The sequence below is a fragment of the Rhineura floridana genome, chromosome 2 (assembly GCF_030035675.1).
Source record: "Rhineura floridana isolate rRhiFlo1 chromosome 2, rRhiFlo1.hap2, whole genome shotgun sequence".
NCBI lineage: Eukaryota > Metazoa > Chordata > Lepidosauria > Squamata > Rhineuridae > Rhineura > Rhineura floridana.
The window spans coordinates 75,157,189-75,180,641 of NC_084481.1; positions in this window are offsets into that span (position 1 = coordinate 75,157,189).

Below are 23,453 nucleotides of genomic sequence, written 5' to 3' on the forward strand. Positions count from 1 at the left end.
AACATGGGATCTGGACTCTTACAGTTTCCCCTACATCATTCAAATACACCTCTTTCTCTTAACGTCTGCTCTCTGGCATGGATATGTTCAAAGCAATAGCCTGTGTGTTTACCTCTGGGCAAAAGTGCAGGAATCCAGGTCTGCTACTGGAAACTGAAGACAGTTTCACAAATTACAAATGTAACTAAGGATGGGCAAATCTGACATTTTTGGTTTTCTTCCATTTCTCATTTTCCACTCTTTAGTCCACATTTCCACATCAGTTGCATTTTTAAAAAAAAGGTCTCATGAAAATTCATCAGCATTTTATTTCACCTGATATACACATTTATATGCAATTTTTACTAATATTCACATTTTGCACACCAATTTCCCTTAATATAATCAATTTTTGTGTCTCTTTTCACTATGCACATTTTACCTCAGTATATGCATTTGTACACATTACTTGGCTAGAGAACTGCATTACAAAATTTGGAGAACTGTAAAGTTCAAAGGATGACTGTGTTTCAGTGCTTGTACTGTCTCAGAAAGTGCAGATTTGGTAAAGCTCGCCTTTAAATGAGAACTGAATCGAATTTCTCCCCCACTCTCTTACATTTAACAGGTCCATATCACAGATCCGCCTTTTATTTTACACATCACAGAGCTCAGCATGTACCAGCTAAAATCCTAGTTTCTGGAAGCTGTTACTCATGTTTATTTTACCATGTGTTCACCACACATGCAGGCACATGCTGTAGTAAGCCTCAATTATTTTCAGCTACCTACAGTGTGTTTACATCAGTGAATGTATAAGAATGGATTTATTTACAATGAATTTCAGGTGGTACCTGCCACAAGTCTATCATGTGTACTCATGAAAGGATATTGTGTGAAGTGGTCCTAAATTTACAATGGATGAAAGACCTGAGAATTATTTGAATCAAATCTCATGAATAATGAGAAAGCACTTCAACTAGTTTGCAGGATGAAAACAGAATTCTTTGCTGCCACTCAGAGAAGTACTGAGTGCAAAGTGATAAGATAGATTTATAACCACAGTAATCATCTCTTTCTCTCTCTTGGCTTTCTTTACACAGTTTAACATGACATGCTTTAATCCGCATAATAGCTGCACTGAGCAGGAAGTGCACTAGGTAGGATTAAAAGCCTCATCAATATACAGAAGTGCTAACCTAAAAAAAGAATTTAAGACTGTAGGCACTAGCTAGCTTTTAAGGATAGATTCACTTCTTTCTTTAAGGAAACAACCTTGGTTTATATTTTATTCATAGAAATATCCGTACCATGTTGCCTTGCATGGTTCCTGCTGTTTGCAGATGTGAATGCAGGGGCTTTACATTCACTTGACTCCTGCCAGACATTCTTGAATCAGCTGTCTGCAGTACACTTAACAGAGTTATGGTGGCTATTATTTTCCCAGTGCTTACTGGGTGGCTACCAGTCCTCTGAATCTGAAGTGCTAAATTAACACCTTGCTTCAGAAAAGAGCAACAGAACTGCTATAAGAAAATGTTGCAAACTCAGATTTTTGCTTGTGTCAGGTGTTGGACACCTTTCTCATTGTCTTCATTGTAGTTCAAATGGTGAAATTACGAGAGGTTTCCAATGTGACAGCTTGTGTTGTAGACAGGAATCAAAATTGCCCTCATTCCTTTTTCCTATGGAAAATGACTTTTAGGGATGGAAAGATCTGTCAGTTTTGATTCTCTCCATTTCTCATTTTTCCAGTCTTAAATTCAGTTCTTCACATTTCTGCAGCAGTTTGCAAATTTCTTTTTTAAAAATCCTCATTAATTCTTCATTTTAGTGTGTATTTTTCCTAATATACACATTTTTGTAAGCAATTTTGACTAAGGTACACATTTTTGCACGCAATTTATCCCAATATAATACATTTATGTATGTTATTTTCATGAATATATTGTTGCGCGCCACCCTAATCTCCAAGCGGTGAGATTTCCAGGGCTCCCTGTGCTCACCCAGGGTTTGGATTCCTTGGAAAGAAGGTCAGCTGAGACTGTGCTGTCTTTATGAAATATGGTTTGTTTATTTACACACATTCCAGCCTGAGCTTAGGATGGAGGGGTTCAAAGCATCAGCAGTCCAATATCTACCTTTTCCATCAGAGTTACAGGAGGCATCCCAAAGCCATGGTGCAGAGAGCCAGCCTCTCTGCCTGCCTCCACTTCCCAGCCTTTCTCAGACACAACTAACTACACAAGCCTCTCTTAGGCCCCAGGAGGGAGGAAAAGGCTTGCCTGAAGAGTTTCAATGACAAAAGGATCTACCTGGCCCATTCACCAGTTGATGGGCACCTGATAGACCCATTAACCCACCTGGCCATTCTATTAGATTAACAAATGAAACTCATCTGACCAGCAGAGTGGGTTTCTCACCCCCAGGGGCAAGTCTCGAAATCAAAGGCTGGAAGGGGACTCAGAGAAATTATCCATCTCAACCCCCAAACCCATAACAATATTCATTTTTTTGCACAGTTTCCCCTGATATATCCATTTTTGTAAACATTGGTTGGAGAACTTAATCACAAAATTTGAATAAGTGTAAATTTTGAAGAATGGCTGTATTTTGGTTCTGATATTGTTTCAGAAAGTGTGAATTTGATAATTTGGCTTTAAACATAGGTACATGTTTGTTTTTGGTGTTGGTAAAGAAAGAAAGGCATATGCTTCCCTCTGTCATAGATTTTGTGACTTTTGTGTGAACGAAATTTAGATTTCTTTCTGAAAATAAGCTCATTTGTTGTGACCAATGTACATTTCAGTCTGCAACTTGGGTTCTATTCACCAATTTTCCATTAATCAATTGTATTTTCTAACACAGAGATGAGAATATGCAGAAATAGCTGCTCGTTATTAAACAGTGGGCACCAAAGTGAGTTAAGTGTGATTCACAAATGTATCTAATTCTGAGAAGTTTTTATCACTTGATAGTCTGTAGTTTATCTGGAGAAGAGTTTAACTGAACTGATTCTATGAGGGGTGTTTCAGGTAGTGTCAGGTGATATGAATGATCTGTATGTAATATTTAATTTGTGATGGGTGCTTCATAAATATAAGCTATCAAAGCTGGAATCATTGCATTATTAATTATAAATGTGACTTCTCCAGTATGGGATTGCAGCATGATACAAATGTAGGGAAATAGGTCACAGCTTTATTGACTATTAATAATCTACAATGAGCAAATAATTAGCAACATGATTACTCAACAGTAGTTCAGGTGTTGTAATCTCAGAGTAGGGATGCTTGAGAAATTCTGCATTCTAGAATGAACTCACCTGATCCACAGCTACCAAACTGAGTTATGGATCAGAATGTGGTCCCACTCTGGAAAATACACTCTTCCAAATTCCGTGATGTAGTCAAAGAACTGCCTTTAAAAACAGTTTTCTTTATTTTACAGGTTAAAAATTGCTTTGAGTGGCCAGAAAGTGGCTGCTGCCACTCTTGAGGAAAATGGGGCCTCAAGTATCCCTTGGAGCGATGAGACATGATGATGTTCTGTCCCTCTCTGGGAAATTGTACAGGAAAAAGAAGGCTGTCCCCACCTGTACATTTAGATATTTGGCTCAGTTAGCACAAGTAGCTCCTTATTTTAAATAATAGCTTAAAGGTATCTTGTCACCTGGGGCTCAGTTGAAGACCGGCAATGTGGATATGAAACATGAATTGTCAGGTAAAACTGTACCAACTAGTAGCAGCTCAATAGGTCAGAATATAAATATACTTAATGTGAAGGGAATACTTGGCCTCAGGAAAGAATTGAAGTAATTAAGGGTGAATTCTATATTCACTTACCTGGGAGTACCACTAAATTCAAAGGGCTTGCTTTTGAGCAAACGGGCATAGGTTTGCCCTTTTTAGCTAGCCCTTACAAATCTGCGTATTTGCAGCTTCTGAATGACACAAAAAGAAAGGTGAAGAATAGGAGAAACAAATTTTAATTCAGTCAATATTGCATTTTCTCTAATTATGACCACTATCATAACATTATCTCCCACGTTGTTTCCAGGCTCAACTCAGAAATGCTGGTTTTTTCTTCTCCCATACACACCCTTCCATTCTTTGAAACTGAGTTATGAAGAAACTTGGACTGAGAAGTCATTACATTATGACTGGGAAGTCATTACTTTTGACCTTAATGACTCTATGATAAGGGGCACTTCCTTAGGACAGTTTATTGTGGGCTTGGTGCTGATCAAGTTTTTCATGGCATCCACAGGCATTGTCCTCATTAAATGCCATTCCCCCTTGCTACACCATTTAATCAGGCTTTACTGTTGAATCAGTAAATCTGAATAAAATGAGAAAATAATATGAAGATGATAATGTGCAAAATTTGCATTCAATTTGCACACCAATAAGCTTCTATGTGGAAGTGCCCGTTCTTCACACTTGCCCATGGAAAGGACACATGGAAACTCCATAGGACTGGAATTATATGTACCAGACAATCAGTAAGAATGAAAAATGGTCTTTGCACCACTATTTCTGTCTAAAAATTCACATAAGAAATTGTCAGTTTCTTCATATGCTTTTAGTGTTTCCCATCCTCCTCCTCCCCCTCTCTCTTCCCATTCCTCTTCCTCTAATCATTCTTGCAACCTGAAAGATGATTAAAGTTTATTAGTTCACATGTCATAATATGTATCAAAAGAATTGTCTTAAATGAATGTTGCAGACAAATGGTGTGTTAGAAGAGTGGGTGGCGTGAAACAGAATCATAAATCAATTCATCTGTCTTTCGCTGTTGCCATCTGTCTTTCACTATTGCCTGACTTTTTGAATCTATTATGCAGGAAGAGGGATCTAGAATTACTGTAACTGATTTGATGAGTTTGATTAATCCAGAATCATTCAGCTTTTTTGTGCTCTTCCAGATCATTCCTCAAACCTAAACAACAGACCATACAGAAGAACTATTACTGTTACTAGAGTACTCATTATTTTTACATTGTTTATAATTTAAATAATACACATAATCCAAAGGGTATCTTACAACATACCACTTTCCCCTATGTTAGTTTTAATTTTAAATACCTTTTGCCTTTGAGGTATAAAATGATTATCATAAAATATACAGGAAGGAAATTGTGGTATTTATTTAGGCTACCAATCGTCTAATTATCTAGGCCTATGGGCAGAGGCCTTCCTTGGGGGAACAGGTGGAATGTGTGTCGCTATAAAACTGTATCAGATTCTAAGTTCATTGGAAATGAGTTGCTAGACGGAGGGAGGAAGTCTATGTGTGAGAGCAAGAGGCTTCAAAATAAGCAACTACTTGCTTGTAGTAATGCTTCTTTTCCCATAAAACACCAAACTTAGGAACACAGAAAAAAGAAACACTCTCTGGAAATGGTGGGGATTGAATTTGGGACCTTTTGCATATAAAGCAGATGCTCTGCCATTGAGCTACAGCCCTTCTCCTTACTACTTACTTCTACCCCGCCCCACCCTCATTATATATCTATATTTCTACATATCAGCACATATATTCTGTTCCTATTTTAAATGGAAACATGATGGTTCTACTGACATTTGCATGTGTCAAGGATAGTGATATCACAGAAGTTTGTTCAGAATATGAATTTGTACATCTCATAATGTGCAGACATATTATGAAGTAAATGTCATTTCCCAAAAATGTTGTTCTTCAACTCAGAATGTAAAATGAGACTCTGGACATATGCTTACAAAACAGCAGTCAATCTACCTTATAGGTGCATGTACAAAAGTATGTTGAATGGGAAATCAAAGGATTACCAGAAAAGCTTTGGGGAGCAAGAAATTCTGGGCTCATCTACATGGGAGCATTTCTTTGTAGGAAATACACTTCTTTTACCTTTGCTTTTCATTTGCATCATCCACAGTTCCTGCTTAATGTTAGCTGCCAATCACTTTTTCCCATTCACACAAGCAGGTATTCCTCTGGGAAGGATTATTCTCATTTTTTCCTTGTGGCCCTGCCCTCTAATTATACATTTCCACTCCCTCTGGTTGCTTGGTGACTGAGCATGCTCAATCTGTTCTACCAACTGCAGTAGGATCTTTTTTAAAAAAAGGAAGTGTGAATATCTGTGTTTTCCCTGGTATGATACAGCTGAAATACAAATCTTTGTTTGAGCAGTGCTGTGCTTTTGTGCAGAAGCACAAAGGAAAAAAGAAAAGAGGCACTGTTTGCAGCAACATACAAAAGGCCAGCAGGATGGAGGAGAGCTACCAGAAGTTGCTTGTCAGCCTGCCTACAGGAAATAAAATGAATGAAGAGAGGAGAAGTGGGCATGGAGAGGGGAATGATTGATACACCCACCTAAAAGCATTGAAGCAAAGTATCTGCAAGCACTAGGGAAAGGGAGTGAAGTTTTTTTCTTCCCTTTTCGTATTATCAGTGGATTGGGTTAGTACGGATTTACAGGAAAAATGTGTGATAGCTTCTGTTTGCCGGTAACGTGGACCATGTAAATTTAAATGAGATGTGAGTAGCACTCAACACACAGTAAGCCACCATGTAGATGAGCTCTCTGCAATCCCTGAGCTTGCCTGACCAAGTATCAGGAAGCTCCTAAATCCACATGACTTGTAGTTTAGGTAGGGATTCCTAATATATACTATTTATAAGCCAATCTTAGCTTCTCTCTTTTTTTTAAATCTTTTTGCCATATGGCTACTGCCCCCTATCATGGAGATTTGGGAATACAATGGAGATCTCTCTATTGACTTGCATAGGAGACAGCCATGTTTCCCCCCCATACAAATCCCTCTGAGAGCTATGGGATATCATTGAGTCCTGTCACTCCTGGGGAACTTGTTCTGTTTTATTCAAGACAGCAAGAAGACCCACACACTGGCTGCTCAATGGTTTGAGCATCTGGATGACTTCTGGAGATTTGTAAAAGTGGAAAAAATTGAACAGACAGAGGCAGCACTGGAGTAATCAGAACCTTTCTTGTAGCTTGGAACTTTTAGAACCCACAGGACTGAAGCTTTAAAGCAGACTAAGGTAAACTGTGAGTCATGATCCACCCCCCTCACACCCACTTTGGAATTTGAGACCTGTGGATTGCTCCTCCATCCCTAACCCCAAATCACTGTGACTGAAGTGTCCTGAGAAAATAATTCACCATGATTAAAAGCTAGACCTGTCTGTCAAAACAAAAAGATACCCAACCTCTCCAGTCCTCACCACTCGAGCTCTGGTGTTTTCCCCAGGCAGCTTGGTTTCTTTTCTGGGGAGGAGGGAATGGCCATGTGTTTTTGGACAGCTGAGGCTACAGAGCCACTCAGAATCTTAAAGACTCCCTGATCTGCTAAGTCTGATATTCTTATTGATGATGATGTGTATATGCCGCCACCTTCCGCAAGCTACACTCTTCAGGTGTGGAGGTGGGTCTTCCTGATTCACACTCCCCGCATGCCCCATAACTCTGAGTAAGTGACACGGTTTAGCCCCAACAGTAGTCCTTACTCTGTCCATGGGTCTCAAAGCCCTGCATGCAAGCCTCAGGAACCACCATTCACCTGTAAAAAAGTCCCATGATGTTCACCTGATGGTCTTCCCTCTTCCCTTTCCCTTATATCCCTGCTAAGTCAGGAAGAGCTTCAGCTCAGTACAGAGCATCTGCTTTGCATACAGAAGGTCCCAAGTTCAATATATATATATATATATATTTAATTACCAATGTTTGTGGATGTGCAAAAGGGCAAAGTTAATGAAACCCCCCTCCTCCCCAAGTGCAAGCAAAATAAACGTCTGGGCTGTTACTTATAACATAGTGCATGCTAGGGATGGGAGCCTTCTCCTGTCAAATTGTATTAGTTCCTCTGCCACCAGCCATGGGAGAAAGCAAGCAATCATCTGTCATTCAGTTTCAAGTTAGCAATGGGAGGACCCAGATTAGTCAGTTTCAGGCTTGGAGGAAAATAACACAATTTACAGTGTGTGCACTTGCACACACACACACACACACACACACACACACACAGAGAGAGATCTGGCTGCCTGGAGGGAGAAAAGCTGATCTTCCCTTCCTCTGATTCCCTGATTTTGGCTCCTTGGTATGTTTACCACAAGACTCCCCACCTATCATCAGCTATTTGGCAGGAGAGAGAGGCATTGCCTGCTGCTGAATTGGCTGTGCTAATGAATCACATGCACGCACGCACATAGTGGGACGCTCCTGTGAGAGGTGAGCAGAGAGAGGCAGCCTGCTGGATCTGCAGAGGCTCCCCCCCATCCCCATCAGCTGTTGGGCAGGAAAAGAGAGGCTTTGCCTGCTGCTGAATCAGCTGCAAGATCAATGCCACATTAAAGTACTAGAGCTTGCACCTCTTCCCCCCCTTCCCCCTATCAGCCCAAGGAAGCTCAGTTAAAAACCTCCTTTAAACTCCATGTTTTCAATGAATTGTTTGTGTGATATCGCAAAATAGCTTTTAAGTGGAAATATCATTTGATTTTACATTTGATTGCAAAATAGTAGTTTAAAAGGGGGAGAAAGCAATGTGGTTCAGCTACAGAAGCCAGAAGGAGGAAATACCCTGGTTCAGTACTGGAAGCAGGAATGACCTGTAAGAAAGGAGGAGGAGATGTGGACAGAGGGTGGTATCTTACATCATCTGCCCATAATACAAAAAAGTGGGGAAAGACGCCCTCACTGCAGAGGTTAGAGCGGTTAATAGTTGTGACAGAAAAAATAATTGGTTTATAGTAGGGTACTGAAAGTGCGGATTTAAATAGGAGAAAGACCAAAATGGCGGGGAATGTCATATGGACACCCACGAATTAATGACACACAATGGGGTTAGATTGCAGATTAAAACAAGGTATAGATGGGCCCTTAATATTTGTATTCCTGTAGCTTACAGAAGCTCCAGGATAGGACTGAAGCCCTGGTGACATTTATTATTATTATTATTATTATTATTATTATCATTATATTTCATCTGTATCCCACCCTTCCTCCCAGCAGATTAAACTCAGGTGTAAACAAAAAAGTGACATTAATTTCCATTACTTCTACTTCATAAATGTATTGTTTTGAGTTTTATGTTTTAACATTGTACACTGCCCTGATATTTTTTGATATGATAATATAGAAACATTTTTATAAATGGACAAATTTATAAATAAATATTTTCAGCACAAAGGCCGCCATGCAATGGAGTGATATGTGAGGTCTGGAAAGAACGAATCAGCACAGATGGAGTTTCATTTTTTTGTTTTGTTGCATAATTTGACTTCAGAAAAGACAAAACACTTTTTCATTTCCAATCACCTATAAACATGTATCACTAATTTGGACTGTAGGCAAAATCCTTGAATTTAAGTCTGTTGGCTCTCCTAAGGAAATGGAGCAATATTTTATTATTTTAGAAAGTGGATCTTAATGAGAAGTTAATTTAACTATATCTTTTCTCACAGAATTTTCTATTCATGTACATGTCACATGCATTTCTGCACATTTTCTGTTCTAGTTGAGTAACGGTTGATAGGCACTAAACTGTTAGCTTAATCTCAGACGAATTTACACTTGCATGCACTTTTTAAGCCTCCAGTTTTGAATTAAATTGCAAAGGATCAGAAGCACATAACGTGTCAGACTTTCAATTTACTTCAAAAAGTTGTGTTATACTAATGAATAACATTAATTGGGACGGATGCAAGTGATTCATGTAATCATTAATTGCTGATATTTTGAACATTAGGGCATGTCTGTATGTGTCTATATCTCTCTATTAATAACTCAGTGTCTCTATTATTACTATCTTAAAAGATCAGCAGCAGAGGGTCTGGTGCTATTCTTCAGTAGAAAGTGTGTGTGTGTGTGTGTGTTCGTGAGAGAGAGAGAGAGAGAGAGAGAGAGAGAGAGAGAGAGAGAGAGAGAGAGAGAGAGAGAGGCTGCATTCAGACAGCAGTTTATTCCATTTTCCCAGCGTTTCTTCACCTTACAATTCCTGCATTTTATTTAATCTTTCACATGACGTAAATGCCACTTCTGGAAATCTGGCAAAATATGGTGGAAGTTTAGCACTCATTTGTGTGGTAATTGCTTCCAGAAAAAATCCATTTGCAACCCCATTAACCTAGAAAATCATGAGAGTAAAGTGACAAAATTTGGGACAATATATCGGCATACAGTTCTTTTCTACTGTTTCATGGGGGAACAGAAGTACACATATGTGGAAAGGGTAAGGGAGTAGCAACAACTCCAATTGTTGTGTCACACCATACCCACTGATGTGAATGAAATTTTGCACATGGCAGTATATTGGTCAAAAAGCCACAATTCCATAATGCAACAGGTACTGTAGCATGAAAGGAACATTAGAAATTGGGACAGAAATGCTACCATTATAAACAGTAAAACTAATGCAATAAACCCCGTGTTAAATGCAGCCAGAGAGAGTGTTTTAATTTAATCCTTGGCTAAATCTTCTGTCCTGAAATAGCCTCCACATCTCCTCCATGCAATTAATTATGCACTACTCCCACAGTGACCAACCAGATGCATATGGGAAGCTCACAAGCAGAACATAAGCTCAGCAGCACTCTCCTGGTGTTTCCCAGCAACAGGCAGGGCCGGATTAAGCTGAGGAGGGCCCCTAGGCTGATTGGTGTTTTGGCCCCCCTTCTCCCATCCCATCCCATCCCATCCTCCCTGCTTCACCTACCTTTCCGCATGCTTGCCATCAACCAAGATGGTGGCAGAGGCTTCAGCCCCTTAAGGAAAGCTCAGCCGCCATCTTGATTGATGGCAAACTGCAAAAAACAGCAGAGAAAAAGGTAAGTGAAGCGGGGGGATGGCGGGCAGTTTGGAAGCTCTTGTCCTGTGATCCGTGGCTCCTCTCCTGCTTCCGCGGAGCTTGGAAGGAGAGTGGAGGGCCCTCTGTAGCTCCAGGGGCCCTCGGGCCAGTGCCCCACCTGGCCGCCCTTTAGAACTGGCCCTGCCTATACATACAGTATGCACGCCACAAACCGCGAACATTAAAAACAGTGATCAATACTATCGGCGCAGCACGCAGGTGCAAGGCAGTTATGAAAAATAAAATGTTTAATGGACCATTTTTATTTGGCTGGTGTGCATTATGTCTTTTAAGCCATCCTTTTAGAATGTTATGAATGCAATTGCAAAGTGCAAACATTTTCTTTTTGTACATAATGAAAAATCTATATTATAATTTTTTTAGCTTATGCTCGGGCCCCCAAGAGCTCCGGGCCCCTAGGCTTCAGCCTACTAAACCTAATGGATAATCCGGCCCTGGCAACAGGTATTCAGAGATACACTGTTTCTGATACTGGAGGTAATATATAGCCAGTAGGGACAGATGATGAATCCATTTTAAATGGATTTATAGATGGAATCTGATAATTCTGATGTTACTGAACTTTCCCCACATGGGACTGCCTCTTATATTGAGTGCACCCTTGTGTTCAAGTCACTCATGCATTGTCATTTTTTTAAAAAAAGTCTTACTAATTATATGCAAAATTATATACACACACACACAAAACAACAATGTATATTATATGTATAAAAGAGGCAAGCTCCATGTGATAATGTGCAGCATCATTTTATAAGTATTAATATTTAATAAATATTGAAATTTAATATTTAATATATTATTCACTAATAATATTTTATATATTATTCACTAACAGGTAAAAAATGTTTACAGTTTAAGAATGTACCTATAGCCAACAGATATTCCTATCAAACTTTAAAAAGCAGAGAAATTGGGCAGCTGCAGTGAATGTACCAGGGGAGCAGGAGACCTGAACTCCTCTCTGAGATATTGTACTGCCCTACAAATTTGTAAAAATGCAAACACAATTTGGGTTGGTCTTTCACAGTCCAATCCACTTCCTATGTAGCTTGGACAAATTTGGTAACATGTGCCTCTAGCATCTGGTGAGTGGTGAAAACACCTGCCATCTCCAAAGACGGACAATTCTATGTTGGTATGTTTGCTAGTGTTTTTCTTACTTTGCTTCTTTCTAGTGTTACTACTGTTTCTACAGAGAATCTAACCTAAATAGGTATGTTCTTAAACCGCAAAGGGTTTTTCTTTTGCCTATTAGTGAATTTCTCTGATATTCTAGTGAATCCAGGAGGTAAGAAATGGGATCCTGTGCAAGTTTGCTGAGAATGTATTGATCGTTTGCATGCTTCTTGAGGTCAATGGGATTTACTCCCCTGCAATCATGCTTAGGATAGGTGAAACTGACCACAGGGAATGGGGATGGGGAGGTGAGGAGGAGCCAGGGCAGGGGTAGGGGAGGAGGAGGGAGGGGAGGAAAGGCAGAGGGGAGTAGGAGATAGGAGCAGGCAGGAGGAGGAGAGGAGGGGGAGGGAAGGTTTGATCATTTGCATGCTTATTGAGTTCAGTGGGATCTACTCCTGTGCAATCATGCTTAGGATAGGAAAAATTGATCATGGAGGAGAGGAGGAGAAGAGGGAGGGAGGGCTGGAGTGGGTAAGGGAGGAGGAAGAAAGAAGAAAGGAGGGGAGAAAGAAAGCAGGGGAATGAGGGAAAAGGCAAGCATTTGCATGCTTATTGAGTTCAATGGGATTTTGTTGTTGTTATATGCCTTCAAGTCGATTATGACTTATGGTGACCCTACGAATCAGCGACCTCCAAGAGCATCTGTTATAAACCACCCTGTTCAGATCTTGTAAGATCAGGTCTGTGGCTTCCTTTATGGAATCAATCCATCTCTTGTTTGATCTTCCTCTTTTTCTACTCCCTTCTGGTTTTCCCAGCATTATTGTCTTTTCTAGTGAATCACGTCTTCTCATGATGTGTCCAAAGTATGATAACCTCAGTTTCATCATTTTAGCTTCTAGTGATAGTTCTGGTTTAATTTGTTCTAACACCCAATTATTTGTCTTTTTCACAGTCCATGGTAATAATAATAATAATAATAAAATAATAAATTTAATTTTTGTGTTGCCTATCTGGCCGAAGCCACTCTAGGCGACGTACACATTAAAATGCAATAAAATACAATACAAATACCAGATAAAATACAATGCAATCAACAAATACAATGCAGTCAAATACTAACCATTTTAGATAGCAGCAGTATAAAACGATGAAGGGCAATCAATAACAATTAAGACATAGGGAATTTAGCCCACCCTGGAGATCCCAAAGGCCTGTCCAAAGAGCCAAGTTTTTAAGGCTCGGCAGAATATATCCAGGGAAGGGGCATGGCAAAGATCGAATGGGAGGGAGTTCCAGAGAGAGGGGGCCACCACTGAGAAAGCCCTCTCTCTAGTCCCCACCAACCTAGCTGTTTTCGTTGGTGGGACTGAGAGAAGGCCCTGCGTGGCTGATCTAGTCAGGCGGCTTAATTGGTAGTACTGGAGGTGCTCCTTCAGGTAAACTGGGCCGAGACCGTATAGGGCTTTAAAGGTTAATACCAACACCTTGAATTGGGCCCGGAAAACAACTGGAAGCCAATGTAGATGAAACAGCACTGGCGTGATGTGATCACGGCAGCGGCTGTTTGTAAGCAACCGAGCCGCCGTATTCTGCACCAGTTGTAGTTTCTGGACCATTTTCAAGGGTAACCCCACGTAGAGCGCATTGCAGTAGTCTAATCGAGAGGTGACCAGGGCATGTACTACCAGTGGGAGCTGATGAACAGGGAGGTAGGGTTGCAGCCTTCGTATCAGATGTAATTGATACCAAGCTGCCCGGCTCACTGCCGAAATCTGAGCCTCCATGGACAGCTTGGAATCAAGAACAACCCCAAGGCTGCAGACCTGATCCTTCAGGGGTAGGCTCACCCCATTGAGCCTCAGGTCAACAACATCCAACTTTCCCCTGTCACCCACAAGCAGCACCTCGGTCTTGTCAGGATTGAGCTTCAGCCTGTTCCTTCCCATTCATCCACTCACGGATTCCAGGCACTTGGACAAGGTTTCCACAGCCAACTCTGGTGAGGATTTAAAAGAGAGATAGAGCTGCGTGTCATCAGCATATTGGTGACACCGCAGCCCAAAACTCCTGTTGATGGCTCCCAGCGGTTTTACATAGATGTTGAATAGCATGGGAGAGAGGATAGAACCCTGTGGCACTCCACAAGTGAGGGGCCAAGGGTCTGAAACCTCATCCCCCAATGCTACTTGTTGATGCCTGTCAGAGAGAAAGGAACGGAACCATTGTAAAACAGTGCCTCCAATTCCCAATCTCCCCAGACGATCCAACAGGATACCGTGGTCGACGGTATCAAAAGCTGCTGAGAGATCCAGGAGGACAAGAAAGGTGAATTCTCCCCTGTCTAATGCCCTCCTCATATCATCCACCAGAGCTACCAAGGCTGTTTCAGTACCATGTCCAGTCCTGAAACCCGATTGGTATGGATCCAAATAATCCGTTTCATCCAAGTGTGCTGACAACTGGCTGGCCACCACTCGCTCAATGACCTCAAAGCTCTCCTCCAACACCACATTTCAAATGAGTTGATTTTTCTCTTATCTGCTTTTTTCACTGTCCAACTTTCACATCCATAAATAGAGATTGGGATTGGTTAGGATAGATAAAACTACCCATGAGGGAGGAGGAGGGGAGGGGAGAGGAGAGGGAAGGATGAAGGAAGGGGAGAGAGGGAGTGGAAGGAGGGGGAAGGGGGAAGGAGAGGACTGGAAGGGGAGGGGGAGGGGCAAAGGAAGGGGGAAGGAAGAGGAAAAAGGGAGGTGATGGCAGGGAGGAGGAGGGAGAGGGCAGTTTTGCATGCTGATTGAGTTCAGTGGAATTTACTCTTGTGCAATCATGCTTAAAATAGGTGAAACTAACCATGGGGAAGGAGGAGGGGGAGGGGAAGGAGGGGATTGGAAGGGGGAGGGAGAGGGGGCAAAGAAAGTGGGAGGGAAGGGGCAAGAGGGAGGGGATAGGAGGGAGGGGATAGGAGGGAGGAGGAAAGGAGGGCAGGCTCGATCATTCACATGCTTATTGAGTTCAATGGGATTTACTCCTGTGCAGTCATGCTTAGGACAGGTGAAACTGATCTGGGGAGAGGCAGAAAGGGGAAGAGGAGGGGAGAAGATTGGGTGGGTGGGCAAGAACTGGGCAGAGGGGAAGCTCCTTTCCTTTCCAAAAGGAAAACTTTGTGAACAGTATCATTGTTTTTCAGCATTTCCCCCACCTTTTTATTTTACAGCAGGCACATGTAGCCTCCCACCCAAATTTAAACCAAAGCTGTCCCTGGCCATATCCACACCAGGCCTTTATTTCACTTTGGACAGTCATGGCTTCCCCCAAAGAATCCTGGGAAGTGTAGTTAGTGAAGGGTGCTGAGAGTTGCTAGGAGATGCCCTGCTGGGTGTTGTAAACACAGGATAGCAGTGGAATACAAACCAAACCAAATGAAATTCCTGTTTTACTGGCAATCAAGGAAACAAGCTCTATGGATATTCAGAAATGAAAAGCCTTTCTTCAAAGTAAAGAGAATGAGAATATACTGTGTACGTATGCATGCAGTTGTCACGAATGTTTAATATACACACAGATGCACAACATTTAACTCAGACATTCAATATTTCAGTAGGGTTATGCCACTGACAGACATGCCAGTGGCGTACTTGACTTTTCTTTTAAAGACAAAAAAAGAGCAATTCCATATTGCTCCAAACACTCAGTAGCATTACTCACACTATGTGCAAAACAAAATCTCCTTTGTGACTTATCTTTTAATAAAAAGGTTTTAAATGAAATGTCACAGGCTTGTACAATTAAAATTGTATGCCTATAAATGATACACCCATCATTGTCACTACACAGAAATACAGTCATTCCTGTCATCACTGTAATCAAATTGTTGGTGTTCTTACTGTGCATGGCCACTGCTACAGGAATGCAGGTATCATAATCAATTAACACCAATATATGGGTATGTCTAACTACTTATTTTCTTTAGTAGAACTACTAGGTCAAAAGAGAGAGACAGTGTGGTGTAGTGGTTAAAGGGTTGGATTGGGACCTGGGAGACCAAGGTTCAAATCCCCTGCTCACTGGGTGATCTTGGACCAATCACAGTCTCTCAGCCTAACCTACCTCAGAGGGTTGTTATGAGGACAAAATGGAGATGGGGGAACCATCTTTGAAAGCCACCCTGAGCTCCTTAGTAGTACTAACTAACTAACTAACTAAATGTTAGTACTAACTAACTAAATAAATAATAAACTGCTCTCCATTCAAAAAGTTCCCACACCACCAACAGGGGAAGTAATGGCCCTGCATCAACTGAGGGAGCTAATAGACAAAAGCTTAATATTGTTGCACGCCTCCCCAATCTCCGAGCAGTGAGATCTCAGGGGTCCCTGAGCTCCTCCAGGGTTAGGTTTCCTTTGGGAAGAAGGTCAGCGGAGACTGTGGTGTCTTTATGAAATATGGTTTGTTTATTTACACACATTCCAACCTGAGTTTAGGATGGAGGGGTTCAAGGCATCAGCAGTCCAATATCCAGCTTTTCTATCAGTGTCACAGGAGGCACCCCAAATGCCATGATGCAGAGAACCAGCCTCGTTGCCTGCCTCTAGTTCACAGCAATTCCTGGACACAACTAAAAACACAAGCCTTTCTGGATCTCTTTAGCCACGCCAGTCTGGGTGCTCTGCAGCTGGACTCCTGGGTCACTCTTGACCCCTTGTAGTGGCTGATCAGGCAGGGCTCTCACATCCTCACATAGGGTCTCCCCTTCCTCTTCCAAGAAGCTTCCAATGATCTCCCCCATTCGTTGTCAGTGCTCCCGTTCCTCTTTCTGTTGCCTTTGCTGCTGATCCTCCTGGCACTCTAGTCGGCTTTGCCGCTGGTCCCCCTGGAGCTCTAGATGCTTTTGCTGCCGGTCCTGCTGCCTCTGCTGCTGGTCCTCCTGGAGCTCTCTTTGCCTTTGTTGCTGACTATTCTCAATCCATTCTGCTTGCTGCTGGAACATCAATTTCATCTGTTCCAGGAGGGTTGCTGTTAACTCCTCCATCTTGACTCAGGCACACCTTGCTCCCAATGCTTCTTCTAGGAAACTCAATCCCACTCCTAACACCAGTGTTGCGCGCCTCCCCAGTGTTGTGCATCTCCCCAATCTCTGAGTGGTGAGATCTCAGGGGTCCCTGAGCTCCTCCAGGGTTTGGTTTCCTTTGGGAACAAGGTCAGCAGAGACTGTGGTGTCTTTATGAAATATGGTTTATTTATTTACACACATTCCAACCTGAGCATAGGATGGAGAGATTCAAGGCATCAGTAGTCTAATATCCAGCTTTTCCATCAGTGTCACAGGAGGCACCCCAAATGCCATGATGCAGAGAGCCAGCCTTTCTGCCTGCCTCTAGTTCCCAGCAATTCCTGGACACAACTAAAAACACAAGCCTCTCCTAGCAGCCAGGAGGGGAGGAGGCTCTCCTGAAGAGTTTCAATGACAAAAGGGTCTTCCTGGCCCATTCACCAGTTGCTGGGCAACTGATAGACCCATTCTCCTACTTGGCTACTCTATTAGCTTAACAAAAGAGACTCATCTGACCAGCAGAACGAGTTCCTTATTCCAAGGCACAGGATTCCAAATCAGAGGCTGGAAGGGGACCCACAGGGATCATCCATTCCAACCCCAAACTCACAACACTATTGTAAATGGGTCGCTGAAAGATTGCAAATAGGTAATTAGCAACAGTATTTTTTTAACACTGGATTTCTCATGAAAAGGGTAAATCTGGATTAAAGGGGGAACATACAGGCGGACACTGCAAGATACTTGCATGCATGAGAAGCACTGATCTCACAATAAACATCCTCCTGGAAGCATCCTGAAATTCTAGACAGAAAAGGCAATAGTGCTTCACCTATTCCTGAATATGCAACCAGTTATCCTGAGACATTATCAGGTGCTTTCAAAGGCCTGATGTGTTGCTACTTATGAGCCAACTGCATCATTTGCTCTTTTAACCCTGGGGCACCACAAACTGTACAGCCTCCTCCTCTTCCATTCCTTTCTGTCCAAATGTAAGTCCTTGCAAAGCTCAAAGCAATGAACTCAAATTCATTCCTTCAGGTGGCTAGCTCTAACACTTGGCAAAGGGTGGGGTCAATCCTTTGCATGACCAACACATATGCCCAGGTCAAGAGGTCCCTGTCATCTGTAGCTGATGAGCCAGAACTCTCCCAAGATCCTGGTTATGTCTCCACTTGGGGGTCTGTTACTGGGTCATCTGGAAGTAGGTGTGCTCCAGTCACAGCTTTTCCACATCAAGTTTGTCTCTGAGCTAATGGCTATTACCATATTGTGTGGTAGTAAAATCCATATTTCTTTGGTCTGTCCTGAATCTACTGCCAATCAATTTCTTTGTTCTAGTATTTTGAGAGAGTTCTAGTATTATGGGGGGGGGAGCTCTCTGCATTCACTTTGTCCATACTGTGCATAATTGTATGCATTCCCCTTCCCCCTTTCCTTTACTATCCTAAAAAGTCTCAAGAAGTTCAGCCTTAATTTATAAGGAAGAATTATTTTTAATATACTTTAAATGAGTTAATATTTGTTTTATTTTTGCCCTAGAAACTTTTCTTCCATTCAAATGCAATTGTGACGTTATCAGTGACCTTACTGAAGTTATAATTCAGTATTCCTTTCCCATTTGCAAGAAACCAAATTAAATAACACACTGCCACAGTTTTGAGAGGAAAAAACAAAGAACCCAAAACATCTGAGAATTATTCTGTAATATTTGGACAGACTAAATAGTATATTTCTTGATAATCAAACTACACAAAAGGTGAAGTTTGATTCTATCCATTTCGAATTGAATATAGTTTCATATTCCATTAAAGGTGTTAATTAACATAGCAAATCTATCATTGAATTGAATTGTCACAGATTGCACTTTTAAATTTTATTGCTATTTGATCACACTGTTTCCATCTTTTTCTTCACTCATGTTTGTTGGTGTATGGGTATGGGTGTGCAGATATATTTTCCATCTGAAGATAATGGTTCTTGCATCTGATGAAGTGAACTCTAGTCCACAAAAATGGTCTTTAAGATGTCACAAGAATTTTTGTTGCTTTAAGTGAATGTCATGTAATTACGTATATAAAAGATAACATGTATATTTGCCAGACTGCATTTTGCAACTGAGAGGAACAGGTGCTGTGCATCTGGAGGTTCTACTACACTAATTGCATCTAGGTCAAATGTAACTAGTTAAGTTTCGAGCATCACCAAGCTGCCAAGGGTGATACATTAAATTGGGCTTCAGGACAGGACATGGAACTGAAACGGCCTTGGTCGCTCTGGTAGATGATATGAGGAGGGCATCGGATGGGGAGAATATACCTTCCTTGTCCTCCTGGATCTCTCAGAGGCCTTTGATACTGTTGACCATGGTATCCTTTTAGATCGCCTAGAGGGATTGGGAATAGGGGGCACTGTTTTACAGTGGCTCCGTTCCTATCTCTCAGACAGGCGTCAACGGGTGGCATTGGGGGATGAGGTATCCTTGGCCTCTCAATTGTGGAGTACCACAGGGTTCTATCCTCTCCCCCAATGCTATTCAACATCTACGTAAAGTCGCTGGGGGCCATCATCAGGAGTTTTGGGCTGCAGTGTCACCAATATGCGGATGACACTCAGCTCTATCTCTCCTTTAAGTCCTCACCAGAGTTGGCTGTGGAGACCATGTCCAAGTGCCTGGAATCCGTAAGTGGTTGGATGGGAAGGAATAGGCTGAAACTAAACCCGACAAGACCGAGGTATTGCTCATGGGAGACAAGGAAGGTTGGGAGATATAGACCTGATGTTCGATGGGGTAAGATTGCCCCTGAAAGACCAGGTCCACAGCCTCGGGGTCATTCTTGACTCCCAGCTGTCCATGGAGGCTCAGATTTCGGCAGTGAGCCGGGCAGCTTGGTATCAATTACATCTGATACGAAGGCTGTAACCCTACCTTCCTGTTGATTTGCTCCCATGGGTAATACATGCCCTGGTCTCCTCCCGCTTAGACTACTGTAATGCGCTCTACGTGGGGTTACCCTTGAATATGGTCTGGAAACTACAGCTGGTACAGAATGCGGCGGCACGTTTGAGTAAGAACAGCCGTCGCCATGATCACATTACTCCGGTGTTAATAGATCTACACTGGTTACCAGTTGTCTACCGAGCCCAATTCAAGGTGTTGGTATTGACCTTTAAAACCCTATACGGTCTCGGTCCATTTTATCTGAAGGAGCGCCTCCAGCATCACCAATTATGCTGCCTGACAAGATCAGCCACACAAGACCTTCTCTCAGTCCCACCAGTTAAACTAGCTAGGCTGGTGCGGACTAGAGAGAGGGCATTCTCGATCGTGGCTCCCACCCTCTGGAATTCCCTCCCGTTCAACCTTCGCCATGCCCCCTCCCTGTCAAGTTTCCACCGGACCTTGAAGACCTGGTTGTTCAGACAGGCCTATGGGATTGCTGGGGTGGGTTAGTCTTTTAACTCTTGTTACTAACTGGTGTTTTATTAATTATTGATTATGGTCCTTCTTGGTTTTTATATTGTATTTTATGGTATTATTGTATTATTGTATTTTGTACGTCGCCTAGAGTGGCCGTTCACTCGGCCAGATAGGCGACTCAAAAATAAAATTTTATTATTATTTATTATTATCCTGTGAGGTCCAGAAATTAATTGAAGGACTGATCTTTTGATATAAGCTGTGTCAATTAAGAGATTTCCAGAGTGGCTGAGAGTTTCCATAGCACTGGCATGTGGACCATAGTAACGTGAGGATTGTCCCATATGGTAAATTCATTGTGTGCAAGAGGGTCAGTGTTAATCTTTGCAGCAAGTGATTTCTATGCTTGTCCAGTAGCTTTTATAGTGAGTACATATACTAGGGCAGTCTTGCCCAACCTTTGAATCCCTTGATGTCTCTGGGCTACAGTTCCCATAATTCCTGGCCATTGGCTATGCTGGCTGGGGCTGATGGGAGTTGTAGTCCAATAGCATCTGGAGTAGGGTTGCCAGGTCCATGGCCTGAGGCCGATCCTGTATCTTTAGGAGAAGAGAAAGTCAGCCAAGTGCAGGTGTTCTTGCAAATCTGTAATGGGAAAAACCACAAGGTGGAATTCTCCCTTCCCCCTGCACAACTTTTAAAGATACAGAAGACCTCTTGGTTGCTAGGGCCGGCCTCCAAGAGGTCTTCTGTATCTTTAAAAGTTGTGTAGGGGGAAGGGAGAATTCCACCTTGTGGTTTTTCCCATTACAGAGTTGCACGAACACCTGCACTTGGCTGACTTTCTCTTCTCCTAAAGATACAGGATCAGGCCATGGACCTAGCAACCCTAATCTGGAGACCCAAAGGCTGGGAAAGGCTGTTCTAGAGTATACTAGGTAAACACCTATTCTTCTAAAGAGGGTGGTTCATCACCTTCCCACAGGCCTCAGAATTGGTCAAGCCTTTTTGAGTATTCACTTAGAACAGTCTTCATCAACCTGGTGCCCTCCAGATGTTCTGGACTACAACTCCTGTGCTGGCTAAGCTTGATGGGAATTGATGGGAACATTTGCAGGAAGGGATTCTGAGGAACTGAAGCAAATAGTGGTAACGAGAGAGGAAGTTCTAAGCTTAATGGACAATATAAAAACTGACAAATCACCGGGCCCGGATGGCATCCACCCGAGAGTTCTCAAAGAACTCAAAGGTGAAATTGCTGATCTGCTAACTAAAATATGTAACTTGTCCCTTGGGTCCTCCTCCGTGCCTGAGGACTGGAAAGTGGCAAATGTAACGCCAATCTTCAAAAAGGGATCCAGAGGGGATCCTGGAAATTACAGGCCAGTTAGCTTAACTTCTGTCCCTGGAAAACTGGTAGAAAGTATTATTAAAGCTAGATTAACTAAGCACATAGAAGAACAAGCCTTGCTGAAGCAGAGCCAGCATGGCTTCTGCAAGAGAAAGTCCTGTCTCAGTAACCTATTAGAATTCTTTGAGAGTGTCAACAAGCATATAGATAGAGGTGATCCAGTGGACATAGTGTACTTAGACTTTCAAAAAGCGTTTGACAAGGTACCTCACCAAAGGCTTCTGAGGAAGCTTAGGAGTCATGGAATAAGAGGAGAGGTCCTCTTGTGGATAAGAAATTGGTTAAGAAGCAGAAAGCAGAGAGTAGGAATCAACGGACAGTTCTCCCAATGGAGGGCTGTAGAAAGTGGAGTCCCTCAAGGATCGGTATTGGGACCTGTACTTTTCAACTTGTTCATTAATGACCTAGAATTAGGAGTGAGCAGTGAAGTGGCCAAGTTTGCTGACGACACTAAATTGTTCAGGGTTGTTAAAACAAAAAGGGATTGCGAAGAGCTCCAAAAAGACCTCTCCAAACTGAGTGAATGGGCAGAAAAATGGCAAATGCAATTCAATATAAACAAGTGTAAAATTATGCATATTGGAGCAAAAAATCTTAATTTCACATATACGCTCATGGGGTCTGAACTGGCGGTGACCGACCAGGAGAGAGACCTCGGGGTTGTAGTGGACAGCACGATGAAAATGTCGACCCAGTGTGCGGCAGCTGTGAAAAAGGCAAATTCCATGCTAGCGATAATTAGGAAAGGTATTGAAAATAAAACAGCCGATATCATAATGCCGTTGTATAAATCTATGGTGAGGCCGCATTTGGAATACTTTGTACAGTTCTGGTCGCCTCATCTCAAAAAGGATATTCTAGAGTTGGAAAAGGTTCAGAAGAGGGCAACCAGAATGATCAAGGGGATGGAGCGACTCCCTTACGAGGAAAGGTTGCAGCATTTGGGGCTTTTTAGTTTAGAGAAAAGGCGGGTCAGAGGAGACATGATAGAAGTGTATAAAATTATGCATGGCATTGAGAAAGTGGATAGAGAAAAGTTCTTCTCCCTCTCTCATAATACTAGAACTCGTGGACATTCCAAGAAGCTGAATGTTGGAAGATTCAGGACAGACAAAAGGAAGTACTTCTTTACTCAGCGCATAGTTAAACTATGGAATTTGCTCCCACAAGATGCAGTAATGGCCACCAGCTTGGACGGCTTTAAAAGAAGATTAGACAAATTCATGGAGGACAGGGCTATCAATGGCTACTAGCCGTGATGGCTGTGCTGTGCCACCCTAGTCAGAGGCAGCATGCTTCTGAAAACCAGTTGCCGGAAGCCTCAGGAGGGGAGAGTGTTCTTGCACTCGGGTCCTGCTTGCGGGCTTCCCCCAGGCACCTGGTTGGCCACTGTGAGAACAGGATGCTCAACTGATGGGCCACTGGCCTGATCCAGCAGGCTCTTCTTATGTTCTTATGTTCTTATGTAGTCCAGAACACCTGGAGTGTACTTGCTTGGCAAAGCCTGATTTACAAGACTGGAAAAAGCCTCCTTGAACTGCTAAGCTGTCACCACATATTCCTCTTCTCCTCCCTTTCCTCAAAGGGCAAGAAAGT